Genomic DNA, 12864 nt, shown 5'->3' on the forward strand with positions numbered 1-12864 from the left:
GCCTTGCATTAACTTGTGTGTGAAAAGCCGTAGATATTATGTGATTGGGCCGGCACGCAAAGGCAGTGCCTTTAAGGTTTGTTGGCGCTCTGTACTTCTCCCTACGTCCGTCTACCACTCCGTACAGCGGCGTTTTAAAAAGTCATAAATTTTACTTTTTGAAACCGATATCGATAATTTCCGATAATACATTTTAAAGCATTTATCGGGCGATAATATCGTAAGTCCGATATTATCGGACATCTCTAGTTAGCACCGTAGTGAAAAAGCTATGCTAATGCTCGTTCTAGCTTTTAGTGTGCAGCGGTTGTAAAAAGTGGACAAAGTGCATAATAGCACTTCTTGGTGCACCATGCGCTCAAACACAGCTCATTAGCATTAAAGCTACAGACAAACAAAACAGCATTTTCCCAATACTGAAAGCACATTTAAACTGTATAAATTCCAGCATTAATTCTAGATTAAATAGATAAAATCGATGAAAAATACTTAAACATGGGACTGGTTTGGCAGAAACAACAACACAGTGGGACTAGTGGCAGAAAAGTAAAAGCACTTCAGTTTTTTTTCTCTTTTTTTTTTTAAAGACAAGACTAGGTGTAGTATTTTCCCCTCACATGATATTTGTACACATGACCTTGCCTAGCAGAAAAAAACTACACTAGAAAAACATAAAAGGCTGAATTGACATTGATGTGTTCTTAGCAGAGCCTTGACAACAAATGGCTGGTTTACATCGAGTGAAGGACACCTAAATTGAAGTGTTTCCTGTCCAGAGTCAATGAATCACAGGATGGAAAAAGAGGGACAAGTTAATGATGAACAAATAGGGACGAAGGGATGAGGTCGTAAAACGAAACACCCATTAGTTGAGGTATAAAGGGCCAAAAAGTGAACTTGCGCTACCAGAGAAAACAATTTGATGAAAAAACAACTTTGGAGTGAACTACACATGCACCGTCCAAGCGTAAGGCTATAAACTTGCGAGACTTACCTTTGTGTGTTAAAAAAAAAAAAAAAAAAAAAAAAATAGCAGCAGAAATCCCAACTTGAATAAACTGGAGCCAGCGTTAAAAATCCTCCTTTGGGAGCCTCTCTGTACAGCAAAAACTGCAGTCAGTGTGAGAGAAGGAGAGAAGGGCAAAGAGAGAACGAGGGGGTGAATGAATAAGTCAACCGACAAAGTGTGGCTGGTACGGCCGTCTTCCGAATCTCCACCCTCCCTGACTCACTGGAGGAGGCGGATGAATGACGAGCTCAGAGAGGGAGGAGGGGAAAGAGGTTGAGAGAGAGAGAGCGAGGTGTGGTGTATTCAAACATGCAAAAACAAAAACGCTCCCTCTTCTGACCACTGCCTGACTTTCAGCTAGGATAATTCCACCCAACATCTCTCCTCTCCCACCCCTGAAGACTCTCCTGGCCACACCCCGCACACACTTGCGTAGAAACCTGGCTCTCAAGTCGCCCTGTTTGTTCTCCATGGGGTGGGCAGATTATATAATTCACAGGCAGCGGGCGAGGAATCAATGGAGTCCGTTATCATTAGGAGCGGCCATTGTTTGCTTTCCACTCCCTGCTGAGTTACAGTTCTGTGCAAATAGGCTTGTTTCTTGTTTTTAAATGATCTTTTTCACAACACATTGTGTTCACGATTAGAAGAGTTGCACAAAAACAAACAAAAGTGTAAACATTTGTCAAAACATTCAACCCTACTGTATTTCCTGTTGTATGATTTCAGCCCGCCACAAATACAGTCGTGGTCAAAAGTTTACATACACTTGTGAAGGACATAATATCATGGCTGTCTTGAGTTTCCAATAATTTCTACAACTTTTATTTTTTTTGTGATAGTGATTGGAGCATACTTGTGTGTCACAAAAACTTGAGCAACTTTGAAGTGACTTTCCTGACTTGTTCAAGTCAATAATTCGTTTTTTCAGATCTGTGCCGAGTTCCTTTGACTTTCCCATTGTCGCGTTTATAACCGAGTCTAATGACTGCATCACATGAGCCCTATTTAAATGGGCTCAGAGAAGTCAACAAGTGTCTTCAATCATATTCATTCACATGAAGTTAAGAGGCCATGCCATGAAACCAATTTGATTTGATTGTAACTTTTCTACATCACCAAAATTGATAAAGTATGTTGCTGTATGTATACTTTTGACCCAGCAGATTTGGTCACATTTTCAGTAGACCCATAATAAATTCATAAAAGAGCCAAACTTCATGAATGTTTTTGTGACAAACAAGTATGTGCTCCAATCACTCTCACAAAAAAATAAGAGTTGTAGAAATTATTGGAAACTCAAGACAGCCATGACTAGAGATGTCCGGTAATGGCTTTTTTGCCGATATTCCGATATTGTCCAACTCTTAATTACCGTTTCCGATATCAACCGATACCGATATATACAGTCGTGGAATTAACACATTATTATGCCTAATTTTGTTGTGATGCCCCGCTGGATGCATTAAACATTGTAACAAGGTTTTCCAAAATAAATCAACTCAAGTTATGGAAAAAATGCCAACATGGCACTGCCATATTTATTATTGAAGTCACAAAGTGCATTATTATTTTTTTTAACATGCCTCACAACAGCAGCTTGGAATTGGGACATGCTCTCCCTGAGAGAGCATGAGGAGGTTGAGGTGAGCGGGGATGGGGGGGGGGCGGGATTGAGGGGTGGGGGTAGCGGGGGGTGTATATTGTAGCGTCCCGGAAGAGTTAGTGCTGCAAGGGGTTCTGGGTATTTGTTCTGTTGTGTTTATGTTGTGTTACGGTGCGGATGTTTTCCCGAAATGTGTTTGTCATTCTTGCTTGGTGTGGGTTCACAGTGTGGCGCAGATTTGTAACAGTGTTAAAGTTGTTTATACGGCCACCCTCAGTGTGACCTGAATGGCTGTTGACCAGTTTTTATCATAGTTTGGCCGGGGGTGCGACTTATTCTCAGGAGCGACTTATGTGTGTAATTATTAACACATTACCGTAAAATATCAAATATTATTTAGCTCATTCACGTAAGAGACTAAACGTATAAGATTTCATGGGATTTAGCGATTAGGAGTGACAGATTGTTTGGTAAACGTATAGCATGTTCTATATGTTACAGTCATTTGAATGACTTTTGCCATAATATGTTACGTTAACATACCAGGCACGTTCTCAGTTGGTTATTTATGAGTCATATAACGTACACTTATTCAGCCTGTTGTTCACTATTCTTTATTTATTTTAAATTGCCTTTCAAATGTCTATTCTTGGTGTTGGGTTTTATCAAATAAATTTCCCCCAAAAATGCGACTTATACTCCAGTGCGACTTATATGTTTTTTCCTTCTTTATTATGCATTTTCGGCCGGTGCGACTTATACTCCGGAGCGATTTATAGTCCGAAAATAAGGTAGTTGTCCGACTTGTTGCCCCTGCAAAGACGTTTTACTTGATGTTTTTCAATCAAACTTGCTAAAATGTTATACACACGTGCTGGTCAGCCCCATAAAAACGGGTACTAAGTCTGTGTAGATACAGCTACACCCTACCTTAGCTTACAGTGGGGGGTTTATAGAGCCCACTGAGCAGTGTGAGAAATTTCAAGTCAATCCCACTTATGGGGATCAAAGAGCAACACTTTGTGATGCATTTGTCAGAAAATAGGTTTTTTTTGACCGCATGGTCAGTTAAGTATATTGCACAAAACAGCAGCAACAGAACCAATGTATGGAGCAAACCGCTTAGCCAGCATTAATAGTGCTGATGAGTTCAAAAACAAGTACAACAAGTGTAGGAGTTTCACACCAACAGCAAAAACATGGTTGTTTACAGTCAACTATATTTAAGCTCTCTGTTGGAGTATTTGACATTATTTTCAACTCATTTCTTATCATGTAAATTCCCAACTATTTCTGTCAATTACAGTAAATTCCACAAATTATTTAATTTCACGACCCTATTTGTGTATACTTCTGTTGATAACTTAAAATAGTTTCATACCAGTCCTAGAAATGAGCTATGATATGAATGTGGCAGTAATATAAAAAGGAGGGATCACACTAGATACTTCAGAATGTATTTACTACCTTCTATTTTTTAGAATGTCTTCTCATTGTATTCTAATAAAAATGACCTAAAACTAATTATTTTGCATTTACACAATTGTACACACATACGCTTAAAGTAAAAAAAATCCACACCAGAGCTGGGCGCCATCCCCAGCCAACCATGGTATTTATTTATTTAGGGCTGGCAAATGCAGCTGGTTGTGCTCCAAGTCAGCAAACCACATGACTCATAAGAATGCAGAACATTTTCTTTCTTTCCCTTTCTTCCTACCTCCACCAGATAAGCGAGCCCGTTTTCCATCGATTGCCGACTGAGATTGTAGTTCTCCCTTTTTTTGTTTCCATTCTCGTACACGTTTTGGGTCAACGTTAAACTGCTTGGCCGCTGCCAAACCAGAATTCTGCTCCGCATACTTCACAACCGCTAGCTTGAACTTTAAGTCAAACTTTCTGTTCTTCCCCCTTAAAGTATTCCCGTCCATCAGTTGTGGTGTACCGGTATCCTGTTCATTCAACTCACTGCTGCTGTTGCTTGCCATGTTGAAACTTTTCCTCGTGGGTTTGTTGTTGTCGTTGAGTGTGTGTTACGCTATATGCGGTCACCCATTGCAATATGTTGATTACCCAGAATCCCCACGTAACGTCTGCTGTTACCGTAATGACCAGAATTATTGCACCTTTGCTTTTCCTTTTAGCTTATAAATTGGGTTTAATGAAGTCAATATGATTTTAATCTAAATTATGCAAATAACAGCCCATGGGCGGCTATTTGGACATAGGCGTTTATTAGGAAGAGGCGTTTATTTCACAAAATGGGGTCAGACCCCGGGCGGCTATTAGGACATGGGCGGTTATTTGCACAAGGGCGTTTATTTGGTAATATACGGTATACTGCATAGGGACTCAAATAACTGACAGAAAATACATACATACAATTATGTTGTGCTAAAATAAATAAACTAAATTAAGAACAAATATTTTTAAACCATCAATAAAATGAATGTGCTTCACCACTTTAGTCCTCATTTTTGCACTTAAGAAACTTCTCGGTTTGTTTAACATAGTCATTACTGCCACAAGTGGTGGAAAAGTGTATTACAACAGAGTACTGCTGCAGCCCATACGGACCACAGCTGAGAAACAGATATTTCTGACCACCCAGCAATAAAAAAATTTTTAACACTGCTCTATAGCAGTGGTCCCCAACCACCGGGCCGCGTGGATTGATTGGTAACGGGCCGCACAAGAAATAAAAAAAATAAAAAAATAATTTTCTTTTTTATTAAATCAACATAAAAAACACAAGATACACTTACAATTAGTGCACCAACCCAAAAATCCTACCTCCCCCATTTACACTCATTCGCACAAAAGGGTTGTTTCTTTCTGTTATTAATATTTCTGGTTCCTACATTATATATCAATATAGATCAATACAGTCTGCAGGGATACAGTCCGTGAGCACACATGATTGTATTTCTTAATGACAAAACCACCCCACGGTCCGTGGGACAAATTTTCTAGCGTTGACCGGTCCGCAGCTACAAAAAGGTTGGGGACCACTGCTCTATAGGACATGTGCCAACTAAATTAAAGCAGACTGAAGCATCCGTCCAGAGACACACACAGTCCAATGCTCTTTTTTAAAGGGTACCTATGTTTTCCTCTTTTTTAACCTAGAAATGCGACCCCGAAGGGAATAAGCGGTAGAAAATGGATGGATGGATGTTACAACATTACAACTCATTAAACAATGCCAAACCATCAAAAAACAAAGTTCATCCATTTGAAAGTTAGCCCTGCAAGCAGTTTTAGATCGCTTTGCACACTGTTTTACATTATTTTTTGTGTTGGCATCAATGTGTGCCAAACGTACTTATATGGGTTTGCCCATATATAGATTATCTAAGCCTCCACCCTCCCCAGTATTTGCTCCCCGTCTGCCGCCACCCCACATTCCCTGATGATAATCCACTGTAAGCAGAAGTAAAATTCCAGAGACAAGATGTATTGCAGATATACCTTTTTGTGTCCTACAATGCATCTCTCAATCTCTGGCTTATCTATGACCTCATATACTTGTTGCATCAGTGATGTGATGCTGGGTGTGGAGTTTAAGCATTTTAATATGCTGCCACATAATTATTACAATTAAGCTTTGCACCCAAAGAGAGATATTGTTGCCAGCCATGTTCAGGACAAACATCAAAAGAATGCGCCTAAGCAGCCAACGCCAACACTGATCGCCATTTCTCACATTAGTGCGAGGAGTCGGACATTGCTGTCAAGGACAGACTCGCTGAACACGTCTTGGTTCTTGTTGAACCATGTCAAATAGTTGCTGTGCAGTGGGCATGGAAGACATCCAAAACAGAAAGCTAAAAACATTCCCCCTACTGCAGATTAGACCTGCAGCACGATTCTGCAAAAAAATGTGACTTACAATTTTCAGAGATCATGACTCTCTTTGGGATATTTCTGCCCCCCCCCCATAATCACTTTTTAATAAATCACAATTTTGTTGAAATGATCATCATCTCTATTATTAGTATGGAATTAATGTGATCTCCACTATACGGGTAATCAGTTACTGTCCAAGAAAAAAGATCCTGAAATTTAAAACTAATATAATTGTTAATGCAAAATAAAATTGCGAGATGTTAGAACTTAACTTGATAGAGGATAGACATAAATGAAAATGTAATTAGTATTATTTAAAATCATACACAATATTTTAAAATATTACGTTCTATGAATCTGCTTATGACAAAAATATTGTTTGTATATTTCATTATTTTCCGACTACAATAATCATTGAAAAATCCCATTAAAAGGCGTAAATTTGAAAAAATACATTTTGATAATTTGTTTGTCCTATATAAGATAAGAAATCTTTATTGTCCTTGTAAAAGCATACACACTACACCAGTTCAATGAAATTTGGGCAAAGTTTCTACCCTCAGTGCAAAACATAAACAATAACTAAGTAAACGGAAATATAAATAGAATATACACATTTATAGAAAAACATGAAGAAAAATACACCAATTACACAATGTGACATTGGCAGCCGATTAGTGCACAAATTAACACAAGTAAGTTACATTGCTAGCAGATATCTTCTCTACAGTATTTTTATTAGCTTATTTTGTTACATGCATATCTGTTAAAAAAACCATTTTTAAAGTATTATTAATTTTGTCTGTTTGGATATGTTACAATTTGTTAAAAAAATATTTTTCGGCATATTCCTGGGAATCAATAAAAAGTAATTCCAATCGTCCAATTACTTTACTATATAACTACTATTTTGGGGAAACTTGCAGAAATATTTTGACCATTGGCAAACCTCCTCAAAGCCAAGTGTTCAAATAGTCTTCCAATATTTGTGTCATGTACCACAGGCCACACAGCAAAACATCTTTAAAAATATTTCTGTGGGCCTAAATAATGGTCCTATCAGGGAAACTCTTGTAAGATGCATTGTGTCATAAATTGTTTTTTTTTCTTGCCACGGTCATCAATTGGAGAAAAACACAGGTTTACATAACAAGCAAACGAAAGATGAAAAACACATTAGAGTGCAAAGCAAAATCCAAGTCTGAGCCAAGACCAAATTAACAGTAACAAGCAGGTGTCATTCCACTTTACTGTTAATGTCATACCAAACTTGCTGTGCAGCTTTGTTGTTCCAAAAAAAAATAAAAAGTCACTCTACTTTAGCTAGTATGTAGTAAGAGACATCTGTCAAAATAGTAAACACTGATTTTAGGGTGTACTTAAATTATCAGATTAACACTTTGAAATTAAGGGATTATTTTGCACATTCAACATCTAAACTAACAGTAGGGCTGTTAGTAATTAATGGCAAAAATAATAAATCAGGATTCTATTGATTTATATTGTAATCACGATTAATAACATGATGATTCATTAATTTGAAATCTTGAGTATTTATTGTACCACCAAAACACAACTTAAAATTTGTTTTAAAAGAATAACTGGTATAAATTAGTAACAAATAAACCACAACAAGTAGAATAAAACAGAAATAATACATTTAAATAACAGCAATATTAAAAAAACAATAAAATTCAGTTTTTCCATTTAAATTTAAAAAAAAAATGTTTTTACCCTTTACACTCATTTATATTAACACCATAGTGAATGATTTTTGTGTCATAAATTTAATTTAATAAAATGTTTGTTAATTAAATGTAAACATCCTTACATTTATTGGTGCAACACTTATTTGGACAATTTTGACTAGTATTAAGTTAAAAAACAAAAAATTTTGTAAATTCATCAAATGTTTAAGTACAATATGCTTGTGTAAGGTATTTTTAAAACCTTTATTTTGTTAGCGCAGTCAGGCCAACTGTTGCACACAGTTTTGTTATTTTAATGGTTGTTGCTGTTCTGAGCTTGACAACTTTTAAAGCTGTTTAAAAAGAAAAAAAGACGGACTCAAGGAGCGATTGGTGTCCTGTTATGTACATTGATCTTACATCGATGATGTTATTCACAGCAACACAGGCAGATGAGATGTGCTGTGGGTTTATGGATCGTCCGTGCTAGGTTTAGCTTAGTAGTTTAGTCGGTGTTTCAAGTGGCCTTCTCCACATTGTTTAGTTCAGGATGGGGCAGTGAGTGTTTTAGGGATGAATGGGCGGTACTGGACACATCGTTTTCCAAAATAAATGTTGTTCAGTTCAGGATGGGGCAGTGAGTGTTTTAGGGATGAATGAGCGGTACTGGACACATTGTTTTCCAAAATAAATGTTCCTTCTTCTCACAATGACAGCATTTCACTTAAATATATGTAAACTTCCGTGTTTTTTGCGTTTAATAGCGGATTGTTTTATTGGCCAATTCTGTGATTTAGCCCGTGGTTACAAGAATGCAGAAATCTGTCATTTTCCTGGCGCAATCTAAGATCCTTTCTTGATGCGGTCTGCTATCTAACATCAGCATAGCCATTAGAGATGTATTTATAATCTGTGCCAATATTACAGTGGACATCAGGTACAACAAGAAGTGGGCTGTTGACCTATGTGTGCAATCTTTATAGTGATTTGTGAGGATGCCTTGTTTTGGTTTGAAGTCATAGGTCAACCGGAAAAGCAATACATTTATCCATGCCAACAGGAAATAAGCGTTCCCCGGCGTACGGGAGGCACACCCCGTATGACCAATAGTCGCATTAGAGTGTGCATAGACACTGGGACTTCACATGGTGTGAAAATACAAAAAAAAAATGTAATGCAAGGAAATGTAGTCACTGTTAACAGCAATTGCTATATTGGGGCCACAGCTTCAAATCACTGTGGAGACCGAAGGGTTACACTCTCATCTGAGCCAAAGACGGCGTTAGCACACCACCGCAGGGAATAGTTTTTATTGTCATTTATAATATGTTTGGTTTTGAAGTGAGCCTTTGTCAGAAATAGTATGCGCATGTGAGTATGATCGTGTGTGAGATAGGTGTCAAAAAAAATGTCAAATTAATCGCGATTCTTAATTGATTAAAAAAATAAAACATCGATTTTTATTTATTTATTTTTGAACCGGTCCTATTATATTGTTGATGTAGATGCCCATATAGACTATACAGATTTAGTTTAGAAAAGATAACTGTGGGATACTTCTCTTGTTTCCTTATTTGTATTTGACTTTATTAAATGTTTGAGTAGAATTTTATTAAACAAAACCAGTTTTCTCAGTTGTTTATCTATTTTATGGAGGAATCATAGACCTGGCACCCAATGTTATTAAAAATAATTGATTTTGAATCGAAAATCGATTGTGAATCGAATCTTTACCCCCACGAATCGAATGAAATGGAATTGTATGGTGCCCAGAGATTCACAGCCCTATGAGATAGTGTTTGTCAAATAAATTGTCCAGTCCTATGTTGATTAAAATTAAAATGGTTAAATCTACAAAATAAAACGTATTTAATCTGCAAATCATGAGTCAACTACAGACAAACTGCAATTAATCATGAATAAATACTTAAAAAATGATAAGGCTGCAACGATTAATCGATTAGAAAAAAGCTATTATTAATATTTATATTAAAACGAGTGTAACTAAACTGATCGAATCCGGAGCGCATGGAGTGCCCAGAATTTTAAAAACTTGGACATAATTTCTGCACAGCCGCTGCGATAGAGAGCACACACACACAGTGCATTATCTATGCGGCGGTAAACAGCAGTCATTTACATTTTTTAAATTATTGCACTAATGTTAAAAGTGCAATTTCAACGTGATGATGTACATTTATTATTAAAAGAATGAACAAAACTATGATTTATTTCAACAATTTTCCCTAAAATATGCATTGAGGCTATAAAGTGTGTTTTATCAGATTACTTGATTATTCGAATAAAACTAATTGCTAGATTACTTTAAATTAATTTTAATTTTATTAATTAAAAGACCATACAAATGTTTATGTTTGTGATATAAGATTAGATAAAAGAAAAAGGCCGTACAAGTGTTTTTTTGACCGTTTGGATCTAAGACATCTTTGGGAAACAAGTCATATGGCAGTTTGAGATGATCGCAGATAAATGTTTAAATCTGCTGCGGGTGCACCACGGAAAGAGCTTGACTTATGCACGATCCAGAGTTTTGGAACCAACTGGTTGTGGTATTCAAAGAGAAAGAGGCATCAGAGAGAAGCAAAAAAAACAATACAAATAAAATAAAGTAAAACTGCGCCCAACAAAACACGTAACGGAGATGGAATAGGAAGGGTTAATTAGTATGGGCTGTAAAATAGATTTTAGGTTAGGGGGGAAATGTTACGCCATAATCACAGTTCGGTAAGTACCTCGGTTTTAAGCAAATTTTTAGAACAATAAGTGCGCAAAACCTAAAACTAAACGGATTACCTTTTTGTGTAAATGACCTCAAGTGTATGCTTTTTTTTTTTTAAATGAAGCCTAAAACATTGCAAACTGCAAGCAGTTAATTATCTTACAAAATAAAGCTATAAAAAAAAAAAAAGTGAAAAAAGACATAATAGTTTACGGTTTTTGCTTTCAATAGTAACCGTTTGAAAAAGAGTCTTGATAATTATTCCTGATTCACTCTTAAAGATTTTGTCTTATCCAATTGTCCAGTTCACAGAGAAGGTGAAGTGTTCTCAAACTGTAGACTTTAATGACTGAAGAGGGTTTTCAAGCTACGGCTTCTCCTTGGCAATTCTGCTAGCCAGAGACTTGGCTGCACTGTATTTGTTTACGAAGTAGACGCGTGACTGTATCGTGAGGCACTTACACTTCCTGTCTCTTACTCTTTTGTGTTTTGTACGGGACCTTACGGGAATAATTGCTTAAACGGTAGATAATCAACCGAGTAATGTTAGAGCCCCTCAGCCCCCAATAGCACTGGAATGTTGCTAGACTGGTTTAAGCACAGACCTCTTCTACTTCATAGTGTCTGAGTGAGGGCATGGGTGGTGGTGGTGCCGCTGGGGGTGGGTGCTTGAGAATTGAGAGTATCACCCCTACTCCTTTTCACCTTCACCCATCTGTCCATGCCACGCCTACATCTCCTCCCTCACCACTTCCACAGGTGTCTCACATTTCTGGAACTTTCCACAGCTGGTGTCACATCAATATGAATGAGCTCATTCCGCAGGTACAGGCAACGTCATTAAAAGGGAATTTGAATGCTGAAAAGGTAATAGGTAGTAGTAAACCAAAAAGCTGTAAACATGGCGTGGCAGAGGGGGCGTGACTAATCAGTAAAATGCCTTGCCAAGAGCTCATGTCTGCACCGCATTTGTAGGGCAAAGTTGAAGTGCAGGTTGCCGGTACGGTAATGCAGGTTAGCAAAAACAAGTGTCGTAATGTGAGCGGAATAATTTACAATGAGTGCAAACGCTTTCTCAGCCTTAAACTTAAAAAGTTTGCAACCCGGCTGTGTTCCTTCAATGATTTTTCGACAAATGTCAAATGTCAAATGTCCACTAAATTGTTTTGTTCCAGTTCTACTTGTCTCAAAGAGTACAGCAAAAACTGCAAAAAAAATGTGTATTCACTAAACCTATCAGTCTGAATGACATATACTAATAGGGCTCGAAAGGGCACAAGCTTTCGCAATGTATTGCGAGGCCACGGTAAGCCATTTTGGTTGACCAAAGCTATTGTTTACATGGCTGTATTGTACCCCCAGTAATGTGTGAGAGACAAACTGTATCCAATAGAAAAAATAAGTATATGTGGTGGTCTATAAAATCCGCGACACCCCCCTGATACCGAAGTACATGTCAAACTACTTCCTTAACGTAAATGACCGCCATAACCACAACACCAGGGGGAGCTCCACTAACCACGTTAAACCCAGATTCCGATCCATCAAAGGTCTTAACTCATTCTCATTTTATGCCACATCAATGTGGAATGCGCTCCCAACAGGTGTAAAAGAAAGGGCATCTCTATCCTCCTTCAAAACCGCAATAAAAGTACACCTCCAGGCAACTTCAACCCTAAACTAACACCCTCCCCGGATTGTAAATAATCAAATGTAGATACTTTTTCTTATGCTTTCTGATCTCTCTCTCTCTATGTCCACTTACTTGCTGTACATATCCTACCAAGTCAGACCTACACTGTTTCAATAGCCATTTCTCTGTTCTCAATTGTTGATGACTGAAGTAATGATAACAACTAAACCTAACCCCCCCCCCTCCACATCCCACACCCCACACCCCGGATTGTAAATAATGTAAATAATTCAATGTATACTCTGATGATTATCTTGTGTGATGACTGTATTATGATGA

General features: G+C 37.5%; 2 protein-coding genes across 6 annotated transcripts in view; one reads left to right on the top strand and one right to left on the bottom strand.

Annotated features, from left to right (window-relative positions):
* Positions 1–12864, bottom strand: part of LOC133617783 (very long chain fatty acid elongase 1-like) — a 47135-nt gene that overhangs the window by 23234 nt on the left and 11037 nt on the right. Inside the window, exon 1 of one of the 4 annotated variants that reach the window (XM_061978001.2) lies at positions 995–1256. The exons of the other annotated variants lie outside the window; for them this stretch is intronic. The gene's annotated coding sequence lies outside the window, so the exon portion shown is untranslated. Of the gene's footprint in view, positions 1–994; positions 1257–12864 lie in introns of those variants that run through there. 4 annotated transcript variants of the gene reach the window in all.
* mob3c (MOB kinase activator 3C) overlaps positions 1–12864 on the top strand; it is a 75773-nt gene that overhangs the window by 22605 nt on the left and 40304 nt on the right. The gene's annotated exons all lie outside the window — the stretch shown is intronic.

The sequence above is a fragment of the Nerophis lumbriciformis genome, linkage group LG18, assembly GCF_033978685.3.
Source record: "Nerophis lumbriciformis linkage group LG18, RoL_Nlum_v2.1, whole genome shotgun sequence".
In the NCBI taxonomy this organism is placed as follows: Eukaryota; Metazoa; Chordata; class Actinopteri; order Syngnathiformes; family Syngnathidae; genus Nerophis; species Nerophis lumbriciformis.